Source organism: Diuraphis noxia, unplaced genomic scaffold, assembly GCF_037042655.1.
Source record: "Diuraphis noxia isolate RWA-SAM2 unplaced genomic scaffold, SU_Dnox_SAM2 contig0002, whole genome shotgun sequence".
In the NCBI taxonomy this organism is placed as follows: Eukaryota; Metazoa; Arthropoda; class Insecta; order Hemiptera; family Aphididae; genus Diuraphis; species Diuraphis noxia.
The window spans coordinates 21,971,172-21,994,266 of NW_028301712.1; the positions used below are offsets into that span (position 1 = coordinate 21,971,172).

The following is a 23,095-nucleotide window of genomic DNA, read 5'->3' on the forward strand; positions in this document are numbered from 1 at the left end:
TTATTTCATTCGTAATGTATGAAAACAGATTGTAATCAACTCGATGTCTCGATAATAATACAATGATTAAGTTCTGATACGTGGAAAGTTATAGTTTATATGCCCTCGCGTTATTCCTCCATTTAAATTATACACATAAATACATGTATGTTATTATACCTATTTCATGCACGGTTGAAAAGTTTTATAATAAGTACGTCAGTAATTTCATTTCAAAATTTATTTGATTTAAATATTTTGAAAACAAATTTTCTCGCAGTTTGCACATATATAATGTTATTATATTTCCAACTTGCATCATAATTTTAAAATACATATAGAAAACGATGGAAAAAATAACCAATAGTTTGCTTATACTTTATACGAGTATTAATGACAACAAAATAATATAATACATGGTAAATGGTAATCTTTGAATATTTTTTTTAGCATGCCTACTTTCTCACTACCCATAGATTTACAGAATATAGATACACAATGTATATAATATGTTATAATTTGATGTATTTTCCAATGTTTAAATATAATTAAACTAAAAATTGCATGCATTATTAATACAAGTTGATGACCATCCTATTTTATATTAAATTTTCAATATGAATAAAATGCCATGTTTTGGGATAAAAAAAATAAATAAAATATACTTGAATTGTTGTCATCTAGTTTGACATTTAACAGAGGCAGTAACTGTATAAGCTCAGCCGAACCACTTCGGGAAAACTTGGCAGTTGCATATACTGCTTATACATACAAGATGTTTCATATAGATTATACCATTAATCTTTAAGGTAAAAAAAAATGTGTAGTGGTACATTGGCTTATAGTTAAAAATTTAAAATGTTTAATGCCAATTTTAAATTTTATGTTATATGGTATAAACTTATCACAGTAAATAAACTACACACAATGATTACTATAGTGCTAAACACATGAAAACATTATTCATTAAAGTATGATAAGTACATGAATTTATTTGTTTGATGCAAGTATAAAAAAGTAAATAATATAATAGTATGTTTACATTGTAGGCTTAATAACAATTTACAAAGTGTATGCAAAGGTATTTTAATGGACATTTTTTCGAGAAGTAAAAACGCTTAAAAAGTTTGAAGTAGCCCTATTTATTCTTTGGAAATCGAATCCAGATGGTATTTAAAAGGGGTCGTTTAGTTTTTACTATTATTTTAAAATAAATTTTCATGAGTTTAAATAAAACATATCCACTAAAATCAATAAATATTTAACATTTAACTAGGTAGTAACTACCTATAGGTGGCTAGGATATAATATGGTAAATGGAAATTTTAAATTATGAACCATTATTCTGTTCACATAAGTTTTAAACAATGTGATGGCTTATAATTTTTTTTTTGAATTTACAGTAAAAATAAAACACTATTATCCAGCAGCATTAAAGTGTGAGTTTTGTACTTTAAAGACATTCAACGAACAGTATTTATCATATTCCGTCTCTATTTTAATGCTGTTAATTTAAATTTCTATACGGCCATAGATAGGTAGATAACTCAATGTTATTAATATTGTATTCAACAATATAATCGAAATTGTTTGAAATCACTGTATTACAATATATTTGTATATGTTATGTATATATCTTTTTGGGCATCATAATCTAATTTGTTAATTCGTCAAATCAGCTCATTAAATAAATTATGCAGATTTTATGTGTGATTAAGTTTTAACTTGAAACCCAATGAAAATCATATAAATTGGTAGTTATGAAATTAGAGTAAATATTTATGGGCTTAATGAGAAAATGTCCTGGATTTCAAACAATCGATCATGGTAGTGCTGTGTCACGTGACGACGATGATCTCTAACCCAATAAATGCTTATCATAAAATATATCTATTATAATAATATTATGTCCGGCATCGCTAACGGTGACCGGGATTGGTCAACAAGCTTTAAATGGACAATCAAAGCAGGTAGTATTATTATTATACAGTATAGTAGTTATATGTGAATAATAGATAGTTAGGCGTTGTTTGTTGACGAGATGGAATGTTTACCTATGATTGGTGGATTAAAGACCTTACTGCGTATAATATTTTAGTATTTATATCATATTGATGAATTACTAATCCAATAATAATACATTTATGTTGATGACATGATTCAATTAAAAAAAAAAAACCTTGTAGAATTTCACATTACATATTTATGTTATGAATTAAATTTAGAGCAAATTTGCTGATGTGTACCTGGTTCTATATTTGGTTCTATATTAGGAACAATTGTATATGTATAATATTACCTGCATTGATATACCAATTATGTCATTTGTATCTCCATAAATTATAGCCAATGACCCTTTTTGAGTTATACAATCGTTTCACGAATGAAAGTCAATCTACATACGAATCTAAGGGCGAGGGCTGTATCTAATTGTTATGGTAAAATTATTATATTACAGAAAAATGTATAAAATATACCAAAAAATTAAAAAACCCGAAGAAATCAGTTAGAATTGTTAAATCCTGTTTAATGTTGACATTGTTATTTGTTTAAAAAAATTTATTTGGTGATATTTTGATATTTTTGTGTTCGTGATTCATAATTCGCAATATTATCATTAATTAAACACTTGTATCTAAATTTGAATATAAATTTTAAAATTTTAAATAATATACAAAAACACAGTGATAAGATATGAAGCCTACAGTAGGCATTGCATTTTCATTATATAAAATTAAAAAGCAAGTGTATTATGTATTTTGCCTATCTTAAGTCAAAATTATTGTACGTGTACATTTTTATTTATATTGATATTGATATTTTATTTATATTGAATATGTAAATTGTACATAGTTTAGAGTAATATAATATATTGCATTAGATGAAAGTCGGAATTAACAAGTATAATGTTTAAAAAGCTATTACGAATGTATTGTTATCGTTGTGTAGGTCGTTACTCGTTGGGTATATGCAAATACCATGGTTATTTATATATGGTGTATTTTTGTAAAAGAAAATTCTTAAATTTATGATTCTATAAACAAAATGTATTATTTATTTATGTTTATGGAACTTAAAGAACGGAATTATTGCTACAATTCCTATTTTATATATTGTCCATTCAAGGGTTGCATTAAAAATAAATTAAGCATTACACATTGATATACCTATTATAATATATCATTTTAAACATTAAGCCTTCCATAAAAAAATTGAATTTTCCCGTCAGTCTTAAAAGAAGAGACGAGGTAATTATAACTCGAACCGGAATAGGACACACTCACTTAACCCACTCTTTCCTCATCAGTTAATCACCAAGGAACCTGCTCCAGTATGCAACACATGCAACGTGAAATTATCTATCGACCACATCATCACGAGATGCCCAAAATACACCGTAGCTTGAATAATTTATAAAAATGCAACTTCTCTCCGACTTGCTCTCAGTGAAGATAATACTGAAGCGATTTATAAATTTTTCTATATATTTCCTTAGCTCATAAATTGAAAATATATGTAAATTTTGTTTTGTTCATATTGTTAAAATTGTAGGCTAATAACCTAAGATGTTGAAGCCTTATCATTATTGAAAAAAAAAATATAAACCATTTTGTATTATTGTTGTGTGCAGAATACTTAAGTAATGTTTAATGTAAAACGATAAAGATAAACGTAAAATCATTTAAGAATAAACTTTAATGAGTTCTAAATAATATGTAATTTGAATAGTTCTCCTGGGCACCAGAAACATTTTATAAGCTTTATTATTTTAATTTTTACATATTAAGTTATTTTTCAAGTGATAGGTATGGAACGTAAAAAATTTAGTTGTTAAATTATAGAATTGTATTTTTGATATTTCTATTGTTATTAAATTATTAAATTTTTTTTTTTTTTTTTTGCTAAACATGTTTATTTCCAAATCTAAAGTTTGTATTCAATAGGTTTTATTATACATTATTGTGTTGTACTATGTATTTACAATCTACACTGTACAATATTTTAATTTCCACAACGACTAAAATTGTCATAAAAAATATACAGTTTGTCGTATTATTATTATCAATGAGAGACTACTAATTTATTATATTATTATGTATTAATATGTATTATGTATAGTTGTACACATGTGCTTACTGTAAAATTATATTTCTTGTAATTAAATGTGAAAAATTATACAGTTTCATTACACCTACTTGATTACTTAATCACTACTATCTATGAATGTATTAAAAATAAACAAATCCCAATATTTTTTAAAATAATTCAGTATTCAAAAGAAAGTTTTAATTAATATTAATTCATACAACAGAATGGATTAAATCATTTTCTATCTTTACCGGATTATCGAGACAATATAGCTTATAGTTGAATAGAAATATGGCTTAATAATGTTCTACTTTTAGTTTTAGTCATGAACTCATAGAAATGTAATATGTATTAAAAACCTTAGCGGCTATCCAGAAACTTTTGGAATTGGTCAGTCAGCGTTCATCTTGTAGAAAACTTTTTCACAATATCATGTATACACACTTATAATACATATATAGCAATATAGGCATAGGTAGAATATATATTATGTTAGAATAAATACTGTACAATATATAGTCTTGGAAACAAAATACTGTGTTTATATTATTTGTGTTGGACGTGTTTCGTGTATATTTAAATATTACTTAGGCCGCTCGTAGAAAAATCCTGTCTTGGAGGATGTCTTCCTCCGTGGAATGTGAATAATTTTTTTCTTAAGTGAATGTTTAACTGTTTAAGTATATAATGTATATAACTAAAACTTTTCGTCTAAAAACGTAAAGTGAAATATTTCAAAACTAACAGCTCTACTGGATTCTTGAACTTCGAAACAGATAATGTTGGGAAAACTTAGCTAATTTACAGGATATGATCCCCGTAAAAAGAAGACAATTTATAGCACTAAGATTATATAGATATATCAGTTAGTTTATTTTCATTTACAAATAGTTTTTTGTCCATTTGTTACTTCCCAGTTCGTTTTTTATAACTTTTATCTATCGTAATTTTAAAAAGGAAATATTTTGTAACTTTGGGTTTTAGGAATTAATCTTCTACGAATAAATGACTAATATATTGTTATTACACAAGTCGATGGACTATTATACTTTATTCACACCTTTCTCAAAGTGAAATCATAATTTTATTTTAGAATAGTCCATTATAAATACATGTTTATAATTTATATTATCGTACTTATTAGTTATTGGTTATCTCTGATTGACCAAATATATTCTGTGTTACTAACATTAATGTCAGCTATTTAATGCTATGATATACTAGTTTATGCTTGTTTAAATGTTTAAAATATAATACCAACCAAAGTTTTCATTATTTATTATTTAATTTATATATAATTATTATATGTATATGGCATTTTAAAATGTATTCACTATTGTATTATTCAATATTTTTTTTATAGATGTTAGTTTTTCAGTTTCATCGAATTAAAAACGAATCCTACAAGGCCAAATCCAACCTACATCGCAAAGTTTACATTTATTATATAACACTTTCAAAAAAAATGTTTCCTGAAGTTGGTAAAACTTAAAATCGTTGTTGCTAAATTTTTTGTTTATATTAAATTATTATGTAAAACTATTTAATTTTCATATTTTGAAACAGCTTTTCATGATATTTTTTTTATGTTAGGAAAGTTTAGAAAATCAATAACTGTATACGATTCAATAAACAATAAACAATAATAAATATAAATTTTAAATACCTAACGGATATTATTAAAATTATAATATATCTTTAAATACCGATAAGCGTCAAATAGTGTAATTGATAACCGTTGGCAGACTTATTTATTAAGTTCATGTCTGAAAAAAGAGCTCATCTGTGGTTTGAAAATAAATAAATCTTAATTAAAATAATTGTGGTTGAGATAATCAATAAGTACCTAATATATTAAATTTAATGACATTAGTTTCTACGATTTATTTCCACTTGATTGTATGAAATTGGTTTGAAAAACGAAATAATATGTACGACAATAAATAAAAATATCATTTTTTGGAACAAATTATTATCAGTGATATTATACACAACCCACACGCCGTGGATGTGTATTTAATGAAAATTTTATAAATTATATTATAATTTATATTATTAATTTTAAAATTGGTGCTTAACCAATATCAACATTATTATTATAGCGTAAATACTTTAGCTATACATAATATACAATGCACATCAAATTATACCTCTATTCGAATATTATTTCTAATGACTATTGAAATCAAATACGAAATGCATCATACGATGAACGTAAAATAAAAAGGCATACTACTATTATGCACGCTTTACAGGCTCATAAGATAACACACAACAATATAATAATAATGATAATAATAATAATAATAATAATAATAATAATAATAATAATAATAATAATAATAATAATTATTATTATTATTACAATAAAGATTTGTGCAAGCACGCGGTGCGAGAGTGGTTTCGAGCCGTTAACGCGTGAATGATGATTAATTGTTAAGTAGAAAACTCGTCGGGCACAGACTACACTCATTAGCGTGCGTAATAATTTACTCACACTAGGTCGGTCGTTATATTCTGCAACGACTGATATTGTAAATCCATAAGTATTTTCCTAAGGTTTCCGCAGTGCAAACGTGATAAATTGTTCGCGAAATGGTGAATTGTGAATATTGTGATCATACCTCTCGCGAGTCGCAGGCCGTTTCGCGGTCGCATGCTCTTGAGCGTGTATAACGATCTTTGTTCGATCAATTTTTACCATCACCACGTACGAAACTATATAGGACAATATTGTAAGACGACAAAAAGTTTTTGTTTTTGGCAAGACATAAATATTTGACAAACTGTTACAATTTCCTATAAACTTCAAAATATTTATTATATGAAGTCGTAGCACATTTGAAACAAATTAAAACGTTTGATTAAAAAAAATATTATATTTTCTCTTCTGCACTGTAAAACGTTGAACGATATTATATTATTTTTTTGAAGATTGTCGATCTAATGTAAATTGTAATGAATATAGCGCTAAATAATTTTGATTAGTCAAAAAATACAGTTGGTATAAAATGTATTTATATGTTAATGTTTATTTGCGGTTTCAACTCTAAAGCCGTTATTAGAAATAGGCTGCACGGAATTGTTTTGAAAATAATAGATATAATGAAATAACATTTTATCGATATAATCTTAAAACGGTTTATCAACATCATTGATAAATATACATATATTTAATCAATGATAACATAATAATTGCAGTTTATGTTTAGTTACCGTAACAACTGAAATGGTCAGGAAAAGAAGTTGAATAGTTGAATATTTTTTGGCAAAGATATTTCAGTTGATCTTATTAGTGTCCAAAAATGAAGTAATTGTTTTACATAATCGGACTCACATGTCACATATCATCATCATCAATGATCTTATTTTTTCGATAGTTCATTCTTCCGAAAGGTAAATATAATATAAAAATAATTTCATTTAATGTAATATGAATGTATTGTTATTTTAGATTAAATGTATGTCAGTACCTGATATACATAGTTCGAGTTCCAGAAATATAATTCCGTGGAAGTGCGGAAGATAACTTTTGTTAGCCTATTTAAAAAACTTTTATCTATTGGTAGTAATTAATACTTTGAATTTTCAAAAAAACTTATTTAAAAGCTTTCAATTAGTTTATAGCAATACGCCAGTGGATGGTTCCATCCGTAGTGATATGCCACTTAAACACAGTACTGATAATAAATGAATAGGCACAGAAGTTCATTACCGCAGGGAACAAAAAGTTATGTTAATCTAAATTAATTGAAACAATTTTTTCGATTAAATTTTAGGTTAATGTTGATAGATTTGTAGTATTTTAAAATTAAACATAATATGTCTTATAGAAGTTTAATTGAAAAATATTAAATAAAAACGCCCAAAAAAGTTTCAAAACTTCCTCTATAATTTTTATACACTTTGTAATGAAAACGATAACGGTCTAAAATAAATTATTATACTTTTTCGTTGATAAGATAATGAAATAAAGAAAATTGAGGTAGAAGGATATAATCAACTGCCGTTGTTTGACAGGATTTCAACACTACTAAAAAGCTTTTCAACGAGTTTTCATCAATCCTGTTATTTTGAAAGCTTACTTTTAGCATTTGATATACATATAGTAATATTTCATGTTCATCTTTTAACAGCATTTTAAATTTTCACTCACCTTTCAAATAAATAACCAACAGAGCAAATTTTTAGATAAATAAAAATGTATCTCCTTAGGCATTCATATTTCAATATTTTTATTTTCTAGCAGTTTAATAATATCATCGATTAAATATACAATATATATATATATATTCATACAATAAGTATACAAAATATGTGTATTTAATCAATGATAACACTGTTGTTCTGTAAAAAAAAGTATTTTTTTCTTTTAAATTGAATGAGTTCGTTCCAAGAGAATTAGTTAAAACAAATTTTGATGTATTATTATCCACATATTATTCATTCAATTCTTGTCCCTTTAACATAATATACATCACCTACAATGTATAATTTGTTATAACGTCATTAACATCAGTTTTCTGTTGGTAGGAACAGTTCATTAACAAATTTTTTTTTTTTATAGCGTATCAATATTCGATTGATTGGCGAAACCAATAGTTTTATTAATCGCTAATGTGGGCTGATTTATTAACTGGGCGTAGGTATATAATAATTCTTCTCGGAAGAAGGTGCCCGGCTGCACACGATTGTGTGCAACATTTTCCTCGATTTCAGTAGAGCTGATATTAGATCAATGTATTGTTAGTTCGAGGTTGATAATAATCGGCTGATACGCTTTTCGTGAACACGGCGACAGTAACGTGCTTATGCTGGATTACCGACGCAACCGCAGGGTACATATACTTCGTTCCGGGAAGTAATTGATCAGATCGGAATCTCTGAGATACCCAGTCAGGGTCTATAGGTTTACGTATAATACACATATATTTTCTTTGGTTGTAGTGTACTTTTCATATTTCTATCTGTAGAAACTCTGTTCCAAAATTGAAACCTTGTTTTCGCGTTTGGCGTTTGGCGGCTACTGCGATGCTTAATTTTGACTCCCCTGTCATCTAATCCGAAGCCCATGCAATCTTGTTAGAACTCAACATAGATTAGATTAGTTAACAAAACAAAAAATAGTTAGTTGATTGGATTGGATATTTTTATTTTGAATAAAATATAAATCGGAGTCACTCTGTCAAAACAGTTCTTCACTTTCAGCTACCATCAAGTTCATCACAGAGGCAGAACTACAAAATAAAAAAAGCGGGAAAGCGGATGTCGCTCTGCTGTACAGTAGGTTACAAGTTAATTACTGTAATAGATGGAATTAAATTTGAATCCAATGATATTATATCATTGTATACGAAAAACGATTCTGAGCGAAGACAGTTTATCTGTCTAGGATATATTATAAATTATTAAAAATTTTCAAATCTTAGATTTAAAATAACATTTTTTTATGAATTTCTAGCTTAAAATAATTTGCGAATTTTCGTGATTTTTACGTATGTTGTCAAAATTCAAATTTGATTGCTTATAAAAAAAAGTCGTGCCTATGTATTTTTAATATTTTTTAACTGCTATTGTTACAAAGTGTAAGAAGCCTTGTATTAAATTTTCAAGCTTTTCTACCCAACAAATACATTTTTATCGATATTTATAGAAAAAAAAAACTAAAAAAGTTGAAAAATTAAAATGTCAGTAAACAGCTCAATACAAATCTAAATATTTTGAAAATTTTATCAAATATAGAAAATGCCTATATAAACATTCAGTGAAAATTTCAAGTATCTGCGGTCTTTTGTTTTAGACTTTTAGAGTTACACCAAAATAAGAAAATCGCTAAATGTGAAATCCAGTGAAAATCCAATGTTTTAAAAATTTAAATTTCAAATGCTCATAAAAATTTAATTTGAATTTCCATTGGACTTTTTATTTGTGCTAAAGATTGACAAACTTGTATTAAATTTTCAAATCTTAGATTTAAAAAGAAAATTTTTTATGAATTTCTAGCTTAAAATAATTTGTGAATTTTCGTGATTTTTACATAATATGTTGTAAAACCTCAAACTTTGAATGCTTATAAAAAAAAATTGTGACTATGTATTCCTTTTATTTTGCAACTGCTATTGTAACAATATGTTAAGAGCCTTGTATTAAATTTTCAAGCTTTTCTACCTAACAAATATCGATATTAATTTAAAAAAAAACTAATAATGATCGAAAATTGCAAATACCTATGAATAGTTCAACTTAAGCCGAAATTTTTTGAAAATTGCATGGTGGATAGTATATATTTATATTAACATTCGGTGAAAATTTCATGTATCTATGGTCATTTGTTTAAAAGTTACATCAAAAACCAAAATCGATTTTGTCGAAAACTGATTGTGCGTAAAATTTCCCGATTTTCCCTTAATTTTTAGTTTGTTTTTCTTGGTTATTTAGAAAAGTATTAAGCATTTTTTTACTTTTGACCCCCCAAAGTACCAACAAGATTCACTTTCTGATCGAACGAGGTACTGAAGTCAAAAATCGAAGCACTTTTACTGCCCCAAAACGTGATGACAGACAAAAAAAATAAATACATACATCATGGTTAAATCAATACATTCATCGCTCCGCTCAGAATCTAAAAATATATAAATTTATAATATTATAGGTAGGTAATGTAGGTATTTAACACTAATTCTCGTTCCAGATTTAATACCCCGCAACAATAATAAAACGATAATAGTTAACTTTGTACATTATCAGTGATTAAATAAATAGGTCATGACACGAAACGAATATTTTTGTTTTGTTTTTATATGCATGAATGCACATATTATATCCTTATTAGTCACAAACATATTATTCAAAAACTAATATTAATATTATTAGCGGAAAATATTAAAATTATTAATCTAAAATAGAAAAAGAAAGTTCAATGTAAATATTGCAGTAAATTGAAAAACAGTAAAATAATGATTCTTTAGTCATATCACCGTCTAATGTTTTTCGACTATATTAAGCATTACATACCTACCAGAATAAGTTTTTTTTTTCAAGTTTTTAAGTGATATTAAGCTTTAAGAAATTTATCATGTTATAAAATATATTTGGGAATAAAAATATAACGTTATCTAGCGTTTCCTCTTGGGAATTTTCTAATTATTAAATGTTGACATAATAGTGTAAATAATATTATTTTTTCTATACAGTAATAACTAACTTCCACATTTAAATATTTCAACAACAATTCCACAGAGAATTACAACTCATTATCATTTTGGAAATAATGAACATTAATTAAGGTTATACTTGTCATGCGTGATATAAAAAAATTTACATTTCATTGTTCTCTTTAACGAGATTGGAATCAGTGGGTTTTAATTTTTAGAATTTAATGACCTAAATTTGAGTGCAATAATTCAATATACCTACCTATAAGTTATAAGTGTTTATTTAGTAAATTGCCTTCAGATATTATAATATAATTGATAGTGGATATCGGTAAATTAGTTTTTTAAAAAATTGCAGTAATTTTTATATTAAAAAAAAATTGGCGATGGACCTCGACGATGAATTCAACGAATGACGGTAAAAAAAGGTGCTTGTAAATGAGATATTATCGAGTAGGCATATTGTCTTGCGATAATGTCTTACAGACCAAAATAGCATATTGTACAATATATTACGGCGATAAAAAATATATTCTTTTATAAAATATTGAAAACGATGAACTAAATAAAATTATTCATTTAAAAGTTACGGAACAACATTTAAAAATAAGAAACATAAAAATATAATTCAAAAGCAAAGAGATTGAAAAAAAAATGATGCTTTGAGTTTTCAAAGTGCTAAAGTTTAATAAGCGACGGAAAAAAAAATATATCGAGAAGATTTATTTATTTTGTCAAAGTTTTTGAGTTCTCAAAGTTACACAGAGTTACATTATTATTATTTTAAGGATAAGCCACCTTGCTTTAATATTTATCTATCACCATGTCAAACAGATCAATATACTTACTTATAACACATATAGGTAACAAACATAAAAGTAGATTTATATAGTTTTTGTATTTATTGAGTGCTCGACATTATATACTTAGGAAAAATTATACACTGCGAGTTACACGTGGAGATTTTCTTATTATGAGTGTTGAAAAAACTTATGATTTCCATGATATAGGTATACAAAACGATACATCTATCACAATTCACATTACGCCTTTGTCCATAGACAATAAAATACACCTACCGCATGCAACATAATTATTTTACTGTAAATAGAGCACTGATTATTTTGTAAACATATAAATTCCGATGTTTAAAAAGATTTGATTAACTTTAAACTGAAATGAATTAGCATGCTAATAATGCTGCACTATATGTAATCATTGTTTACGAACAAATTATATATCATACATAATATAATATGGAAAAAACTATACAAAATCAGTATTTTACTGTACGTTTTTTCACTTTTTATCTTTATCATTAGCAAGATATTTCTTGGCATAACTGGAAGAACGTTGGAACAAACATTTTAGATCCATAGAACATGTTTTATGGTTTTACGTCGTATGTTACCATATAAACAGTAAACACTATACAGTATACAGACATTCATAATGACATTTATTAAAGAGTTGTGGTCTGCGATATTATAGAGACAGATTTACATTGCATGCTTGTTTATGTATAATGTTTAAATACATTTTTTTTCATATTATGTTACGGTATAAAATATGTTTTTGTGGATAAGTCGTTATAGGTTTTAGATTTAATATAGGCACTTACATTTTATATACTATTTAAATTAGATAACCGGACATTATTCTTCTAATGGTTAAGTCTTAACAAATTTACGAGGGATAGGTACTTCAACGAATCCGGACTTCAAACTTGAAGTAGTTGAAAATTAATCTTGGTTTTCTATGATTGCCAAATAATTAGTTGTAAATTTAGTACAATGTTATTAGTAATATAACCATTAACAATATTTTATTCTTCTTAGTTGAAAATAATGCAAAAAACAAATTTAATTTATGTTAATTGAAAGAATAAACCATAAATAAACAGTTGGTAATAGGAAGCTGTTGGACATGATTATTATAACATGTATCATACCAAAAATCAAGGCTGGGCAAGTTAATGATTTTTTTTAACTCAGTTAAGTTAAGTTAAATTTAAATCTAAATCAAGTTAATCGTTAAAAGTTAATTCAAAATGTTCTATCAATTGAATTAAGTTAAGAGTTAACCAAAATTTAATATTAACTTTTTAACTCAAATTAAGTTTAAAAAGTTTCTTGTTTTCTTATAGGTAAAATTAAAATAATTGGTACCTAAAATTGTTCATGTCATTAGACCAAAGAACTATTACTATTTTATGTGTGCAAAAGCTTACAGTACACATTTTGTTAGTATACTTATAACCTTATCAAATGTGTACCTACCAGCAATTTGTATTCCTACAATAGTTCACAAAATTAAATTAACTTAACTTGTTTAAAAGTAAAATTAACTCAAGTTAATTAAAAGTTAATTCGAAAGCTCCTTAAGTTATTAATTAAGTTAATAAACATAAAAAAAATAACTTATTTACTTAAAAAGTTAAATTAACTTAACTTTAACTTATTAACGCGTTAATGCCCAGCCTTGCCAAAAATATCATTGTTTTAAAATAATAATATTTTTTACCATAATATATAAAACCTTATTTAGTACCTTTCATAAAAATTGGAAAAAACTTACAAAAAAAGCGTGAAAACTATGTTTTGAAAATATCCATTTTTTCTGTTGTAATTCAGAAATTGGAAAATAATATATATATAGATTTGAAATGTTTACCATATATTTATACTCTAGAATTTTTAGACATAATATAAATATATAATTAGCTCATTTTAGCTTTATTAAAAGGCTTTTAGATATTATAATATTCTACTTCTTTGGTATTTTTTCGATTTGATGCATGTTGGCGAAATTATTGTTTCACCAAAAAAATCTTTAAAATGTAATATGAGGTCTTAAGTTTTTCTTATAGCAATCTAAAAGAAATCTAAATGTAATATAGTATATAATAACAATTTTTGTAAGCATTTGTTGTTTACATTTTGTTGAAATTGGATATTTAAATGAAAAATAACGATTTATTCTTAATTGATTTAGTTGATTATATTTATTATTTATTTTTATTCAGAAAATATTAATTAGGTATATACTTGATACTTTAGATTTAATACTATTTTTTATACGGTATACAATTAATTGGAAAAATTATAAAGATATTTACCTAACCATTCTTTTTGATATTTGGGTATTGACTTCTAATTTATTATTTTTATGCAGTTAAATGACAAAAAAACAGATCAACTTCAAGTACCTATACAAGGACAAGGGTTACGTGTGAATTCTTGGTTAAGGTTATAATTTCATGGGTAATGTATACAATGCAAATCCTCCTTTAAAAATATTTTCAATATTAATTGTTTTTCTATGGGCGATGTATGTGATAACTGATAAGGTATGATTGACTTATTCCGAAAAGGTATTATTTGTAATATATATTATAAAATTATTTGGAAAGAAACAAACAAAATGTTAGGATACTTGCGATATCTCACGAAATAATGGAGATACCAAAATATTCTGGTTTTATAATAAGATTTACAGGGTTAAGAACTACAATTATTTCATTTTTAAATTTATTTTAATGTTTTTGTAAAAAATTTATAAATCATAATTTTGTATTTAATTATTTCCAAAAAAATTAAAGATAGCCATTTAGTAGAGTTTTTTTTTCTGAAAATATTGACGTTTCAAAATTTTATTTCCATTAATTTTCTGATTTTTGATAATTTTTCTAGTTTTGGAGGAATAAAATATGATTATAAATGTATTACTATTAAAACATGGAAAGTATTCAGCCGACCATATGGGATTGCGCGCGGCGCGGCGGGTCACATGTTTGATAACATTATGGTGTTAAATAATTTGCAATTTTTCTCGAAACTAAAAAAAATATTAAAAATCAGAAAATTAATGAAAATAAAATTTTGAAACGTCAATATTTTCAGAAAAATAAGCTTTACAAAATGGCTATCTTTATTTTTGTTGGAAATAGTTAAATATAAAAATATATGTTTTAACTTTTTTACCAAAACATTAAAATAAATTAAAATATGAAACAATTGTAGTTCTTATCCTTATGAGTTTTATTACAAAACCAGAATTTCAATATCACCATTATTTCGGGAGATATCGCAATGTGTAAATCCTCACGGGACACCCTGCATATTTTTTAAATAGTAGGCAGGTACACTGATTATAAATGATATATTCTGATTATTGCATTTATATAAATTCACATTATTTGGTTTACATGAACCTTAGAATAAATTGGCTAGAATTATACGTATTATATGTGTGTGTGTGTGTTCTACTGTTCTAGTATCTGGTATCTTGGTTTACAATTTGTGGGGGAAAGGGGAGGTTAGTTAGGTTAATAAACAACGGAATATTACTTGCAACCGTTTTCGGGTATCGGTGGTGGAGCTGGCCGAGCGGGGACATACTACATATAGCAAGTAGGAGTGCACAACAATAATATAATTCTCAAATTACATTAAATTGTAATAAGCCTCTAATTCGATCTAATCAAAGTTCTATAAATATTATAATGCACAATTTTAATTTTTGATGTATAATTACTATTAAATATTAATGCATGTTTGCAATGTGCCTTCAAAACGTAATGGAACATTTTCTTCATGCTATATACGATATACCTACTATACCTACTAAAAAAAAAAAAAAAAAAAAAACTGTAATTGATTTGTGTGCAACTTTTGATAAATGAAAACTTAAAAGACATTGTGTATAAATATGCAGTGTCACTAAATAATAAAGTTTCATAATATTACGCTAAATATTATAATATGTACAATGTAAAGTTGGGTCAACAATTTTTATTTATTATCATTTTATTAATTGCTTTTAATGCTATTGAAATTATTTAAATTCGAAACGGCACACGACCATGATATTATTGTAGTACAAACAATAAACTTACATAATATAATATATATACACAAGATCATAGATACCAAAATACTTTAAGAGGGTAGGAGTTATGATTTAAAAGTATGTTTTTTGACTAGTAATAGTTTTAAAATTTAAAATTTAATTTGTTAATTTCGTGGGTGGTGGGTCTGAAAACCCTTGGTTTACCATGGTTACCAATTACCTTGGTTGCAAATACACATAGACACACACTGAAGGTCGAAAACCAAAAGCAATATTCACATATTCACTGTACAATAACGCATGCAATCGATGATATTTTCAAATTTATATAATGAGTCACCTACGTGGTCCAGACAGGCCCGCAAATATTTCTGTGTTAGAGGTTGCCTATACGAAAACTATTCTAGGCTACCGATCATGAATTTTACTACAGTAACTTAACTTGCAATAATTATTAATTAGTGTGACACTATGACCGACAGCTGCGTCAGGCGTCAGACGTGTGGTGAGTTGTCTTCATGCTCCACTTTCCACAATCGCCCGATTGGCATAACTTTGTTTGTGCACACAGCTATCACGTCTTGCATGTATAATCGATGACCGAATTCAGTCAACGGTATGTTTCCTACTGTTACCTAGTTTGCCAACCGCCATCCATTTAGGCGTTCAGATCGACCGCCGACCGACTGCGGATATTTGCCACCAGTCAACACTTCGGACCGAACCCAATTCCCGAACAATCGATTCTCGGAGATCATGGCACTCACAGACTAGGAATTTGAAGACTTTGTGGAACTCGACGTCCAATTAACCGACAGAAAACCAAAGACATCCGAAAAAAGCCCTTTTTAGGACTACTAAACGCTGACACTCCCCGAAACAATTGCTTAAGCTTCGTCTATCGGTCTGACGACGTGTTACAAAAATGTGAGATCCACTTTCTTGTGCGGGCTCGTGGACGTCCGACGCTCCCACCTCATCGTTGTAAATAGTGTCACATCTACATGGTTGGTAAACCGAATTGGTCGTTCGATTTGGTCACTTGCACAAACATCATCAGATAGATCCGATCTCTTTCTCTCAAAGTGTATCATTTATAATTTAAACATAGAAATAATTAATGAGTACCTATGTGATTTAAAACGTGTCCAGTTGATAGTTATACTGGGTAACTTTTAAGGTTAAAACAAAACAGTTGTTCAAAAACAATTTTTTTAAACATAATGAAGTTTTCAATCCAATGTTTTTTTTTTTTAAATTGTAACAGCTGCCAGGTACCAAGATGTACAAAACGAATCATAGATACTTGATAAAAAATCTCGAGTTATAGTACGAGTAATTCATGAGACGGTGAATTGCTTTATAAGTACGCATCGTTTCAAATTCATATAAATCTAAAGTGGATTTTTCGTACGATTGTGAATGAAAAACGTGTAGAACTGTAGACAAAATAAATTTATTACATATAAATCTATTTTCTATATTTATCACATTTGTTCAAAAATATTTTTTCTTGCAAAAATATTCAAGTTTGAACTATAATTGTTTTTATAATTTCTAATCAATATTATCGGACCTTAAGCAAACACCACTAAATGTTGTATTAATAACGTTGATTAATATTTTGCTCTATATAATAAATAAGCAAAAAGTGGATAGAGGCAATGATGGTCTCAAGGCCTTTGAAGAGGGGGATTTACGTTTTACATCTTTACGTTAAAAATATAAAAAATCCATCTCAAGTTATACGATCTTGTTAAATGCTAAAATTATATTTTTCAGAACATATAAAACAGTCAATAGTTTGTGGCTGAATGTATAATATGTTAGTATGAAAAATAAATAATTATTTTAATATTGACGATTTTTTTTATTAACCGTTTACAATTTTTTTGGGGTAATATACTTAATGCACCTAATATGATTAAAAACGTATATAGACAAAGTACTGAACATGACTTATTTTTGTGTTCATAAATGATCGAAGTAATCTAATATTATGATAAAATAATTAATATAATACAACTTAAAAGTCTAAATTAAAATGTTTAATTTAATTTTCACTAAATACCATAAATATATAAGTACGGACAAGTGTTAAATATCACGGTGCTTTACAATTTTGGGACTTATTTAAGAGACAGTTAATAGGTACTGCATGTATATGATCATATTTATATTATATTATATGAATAAAGTATTACAAAATATTTTTAAGTTCAACAGCCTTATGACTATAAGAACATGTACACATATTACTACTGTTAGTAGTATGAAACAGCCAGTTCTCGATCCCTCCCCCCGCTTTATCCACCTTCAACCGTCCGCTTGAACCACCCGAGCCACCCTAACCCACACAAACCACTCAATTCCCTCCACCCACCACCCGCCAATAACAAACCACCCAGAGTCACAGTGTCCTTCCCGCCACCGCTCACGCCTGTACCACCTACGTCATAGATGTCGGGACACCGGGTCACCCCTCCCCTACACCTGTCATCAGTATCGCGTTGCCCTACGCCAGCCTGCCAATACCGTGGTACCATGTGCCTGCACCGTGCAGACCCCCGCTTCATCCCTACCCAATCCTCGACGTGTTCGTCGCGGTCTGTCTGTGACGCGGCCTTGTTTATCGGACATCGCCGCGTGGACGGCGCGAGTCTTATTACTACCACCGGTGGTGCTCTCTATCCGCTGATTCTCTAACGTGGTTTTTCGATGCATCATACACAAAAACATATACATATATGCATAAAAACATATACATTATGCACATAATGCACAAAAACATGTACATATATGTATAAAACATATACATCTAGACACGCGGTAGCGTGTCAAGCCAAGTTCTAGGTAACAGAACTGGCGAGCAGCACCGTGTGTAATATTACACGAATCATTTAGAGCCACTTTTGACCCCCTCACAACTCAAAAACTATTTCACATAAACATGTCAAATTTGGCTCATATATTGACTTGGCTAGTTTCCATATACAAATTTTATATAGCCTTAGCAAGTTCTAAAGTTGTGAGTTCTTTTTTATTTTTCTAAAAATTTGGCTTGCTGGTAGAACTAGCTATCGAACATAGTGCTCTTCCAGTTTTTAGTAGGTACTTACTACTTAATAATAATTCGTATATGTCAACTAGCCAAGTCAGACCTTAGACTTCAAAACATTATCCCAAGTGATAAGAAGAAATTATATTTTATGTTGTTATAAATAAATTTCAGGACTGACCATTGAACTTGGCATCCATTTAGATCTCACTTCTTTTGTCGTTGAAGTCAATAACCAAGGCATATATTATAGTATTGAACTTGGGCACTTGGCTATCATTTTACATATATGTTTTTGGTGGGATATATACTTAGCGGAATGTAAAGTCAAATATTAATGCGATTCAATTGTTAAATATAATTTTATTCAGTGAAAACGTATATACAAATATTATATAGAGTTTCTACAGTGTAATAATGAAAATTGATTTAGCTGTATGTTAACCGACGACGTTATAGGAATAGGATTCCGATTTACATATACGGACTTGACTATTATCATAACGATTATTACGAGTGATATTATTAAATCCATTTTTGGCGTTTTCAATAAATTGCGCGCTTTTATATAATATTACAAATACGCATTCAGGATTAAGCATGGCGTGTTGCTGCCACACTTCGTCATTTTCCCAACAACTGCGGCAGTAGTGGCATTGTACCAAGTAACCAAGTCGTCAGTCCCGGTATAAGAGAAGCCGCATTCGGCTAGCGAATATCCATGCAAGATTCCTCGATACCGCCGCGCTCGCAAGACCGGAATTATCACTGTCGATCGAGGAAGGCTCCGAAATTCACCGAAATACGTGGAAAAATATTAAACGTTAAAAGGCGCGCATGCACAAGGTTAATACGACCGGCTTTATCGAGATCGAGTCTTCGCTTAATCACGTGGTAGTGTGGTATTTCAGGAAAAATATAGATAACGTAGCTAGCTATCATGCTTTCTTCAACTCGATAGAGTAGGAAATTAATTGCAAAATTGCGCGAATGCGTGCATATTCATCCGATAAAATACAATATTAAATTAGAGGCTTTGTACACCGTACCTAACATGGACAACTCTGGAGAAAACTGAGCGTTTAAAACATCGGCTAAAGAATTGTACGCGCACAGCGACATCGCGGCCTCAGTCGATCGTGATTTTACCAACTTTCTCACTGAATAGGACGCATACGCGGGCAAAGGCAAGGTAACGGCTTCATCTTATCGTGCATTGATGGTCTGCTCTTGGGTGTGTACGAGTACACGCTGATGAGTGACTCTTCATATTTAAAGTTCCAGGAAAATATTTCAAGTCAAAAGGCTGTCATATACCCGCAAAACATTGATCAGCAGTGTTTCAAGTGGGGATTTTGGTGAAATATGTTGCACATAAGCACCGCACAGATGTAAGCGTGAATTATTCGAGAAAAGAGTATCGTCACGACTTTTCCGCGTCATCTGTCCCTACGTCCATGTCGGGGATTAGATTATTCGAGCGAATGAATCCAGACGTGTCCACTGTCCGTAAACGTTTACAAAGTGCGAAATAGTGAAAATAGTGAAAATAAAAAATCTTCGATACAATATTTGGCGCACCCACTAGCCACTGCATGTGGTCGACAACGAGCTGGTCAACCATTTCGACTTGTTGATCACCAGAAATGAGGGCAAACTACATTACGAGTATATCTCAAATTTTTTGCGCCTCGCTAGTTTACAGATGAATAATCGAGAACATCGATTACATACATGCAAAAAAGTTTCACCACTTTCGATGATCAAACCTTTGAGACATAAATTGCACGGTGAGGAGACTTTGGCGAAACATCGTCTGGTATGTGGCAATATGCAAATTGCTAAATATAACCAAAGTGCTGATCGAAATGAGTGTTGAAGATGTGCTCTTGTACAGAATGAAGACCTCGTGTGATAAATATGCGCGTAGAAACGTTTACCGTCAGTAACTGCAAAGAGCATCACGACCATTTATCAGGTCGTTTTCTAAACACTCTGTGCAACGCGTGCAATCTTAAAATACATATGCTAAAGTTTGTGCCATGCTTTTTGCATAATCTGTCGAACTACGATGCACATTTCATCGTATCTCAGATAAGACATGATGCGAACACGATATCGGTAATACCACATAGCATTGAAAAGTTTATTTCGTTCTCGAAATACATAAACAACGAGTTCGCTATCAGGTTTATCGATAGTGTCGTTTCATGGCGTCGAGTTTGGCTGAACCAGCGCAGAACCTCACGACCTCCTACTTCTGCAAGTTCCGCGAGGTCGCTAGAGTGTTTGCCCCGGTGGATTGGCCACTGGTGACGCGTATAGGACATAGGTGTATTCCCCTATGAATACACTGATAGCTGGGACAAATTGAGTGAAATGGAACTGTCGGATAGGATGGAGTTCTATAGTGCTATGACCGAGACGCACGCCAGTGACAGGGATTACGAGCACGCTACTCTGGTACGGAATCGTTTTGGCTGCCGAACTCTTGGTGATTACAGCGATTTGTACCGGAAAATCGATGTTATGATCAGCGCTGATGTGTTCGAGAACTTGAGGGACCTGTGCATGTCAACGTTCCACCTGGATCCTGCACACTATTACACGGTGCGAGGATTCAGTTTCGGTAGAATGCTGAAGTTAACCGCGGTAAAGTCCTCACCAATTATGAGGAAGTCTTATTTTTTGAGAGCGGGATACGTGGTGGATTGGTGCAAGCCAGTAAGCGTTGCGCTAGAGAGCCAACAACCCAAAGACACCCGGCTATAGAGTTGACAAACCAAATACGCGGCTTATATACCAGTACGGTAATATTACAAATAGGATAAATTTTGATAATTCCTATGGTTGACACCATACATCGCACTCAACTCTGAAATGAGACAGAATGCGACAAATAAGTTCGAGGAGAAATTCTACAAAGACATGAACAACTTCGTATTCGATAATCATTATATCATTATTTACATGGCATAATAATTCACCGCATACCTTATCACCTTACAGGCAAAATCATGGAATCTTTGAGAAAATATGTTAGACTTGAGCTTGTATCGAGTCCTCGAAGAATGAGCAAACTTATTAACCGACCTATATTTAAGCATTGTACTACATACTATATAGCGATAATCTTGCGGCGGAGTCTTTGCATTACAAGGTGATATTTTTTGTAAACTCATCTACATTGGATTCACCATCCTCGAGCTTACCAAGTACGATATTATGTATCATTACCATTATAATGTAATGAAACGACACTATGGAACTCAAATAAGTCTGCTTGATACTGACACCGATATGTTTACCAACTCTGATAATTATATATTATTATTATTATTTACAGATTCTTTACTATATAAGGTGAAAACAGATGATTTTTACGCCGATTTGTTACACCTAACGGGGTGGAAGAGTAAAAATAATTAAGATGAGGTGATGGTAGTATGGTACCTGCTACGCGAGAGCAGTGCATCATCCTTGTCACGTTGTGTTTGCATATTTAATATGCGAAGACACTTCCGAATCGGTGGTGGTGGTGGTGAAACGTCGGGAGTAAGTAAACCGCGTAAACCGTTCAAAGGCTATGCGAGCAACAAGAGCGCGCGCACCAGAAGTCCACTTGACCGCAAAGTAGGAATCGAATGGCGCGTGGACGTGGTGGTGAGGGTTGGTGGGGAAGTCCTCATGACCGGATCCGTCCCTGATGACTCGCGAAAGAACAAATCTCAAGATCGGTTGGTGACACGTTTTCGAGTGAGCGGGAAACAAAACAAAAATAAAATAAAAGTGTAGAAAAAACCACTACCGACTACAATTCACATTTTAACAAGTCCTTCCTTTTGTCCCGCCATACACTTCCTACACCGGGAAAACGACCGTTGAACGTTGAAAACGTCCACTCGACCTGTTTTTGTTTATTTGTTTGTTTGTTTGTTTGTTTGTTGTATGATGTTTTTTTTTG

General features: G+C 29.6%; 1 protein-coding gene across 4 annotated transcripts in view; it reads right to left on the reverse strand.

Annotated features, from left to right (window-relative positions):
- Nucleotides 1–23,095, reverse strand: part of dcma (syntaxin-like domain-containing protein decima) — a 235,156-nt gene that overhangs the window by 11,021 nt on the left and 201,040 nt on the right. The gene's annotated exons all lie outside the window — the stretch shown is intronic.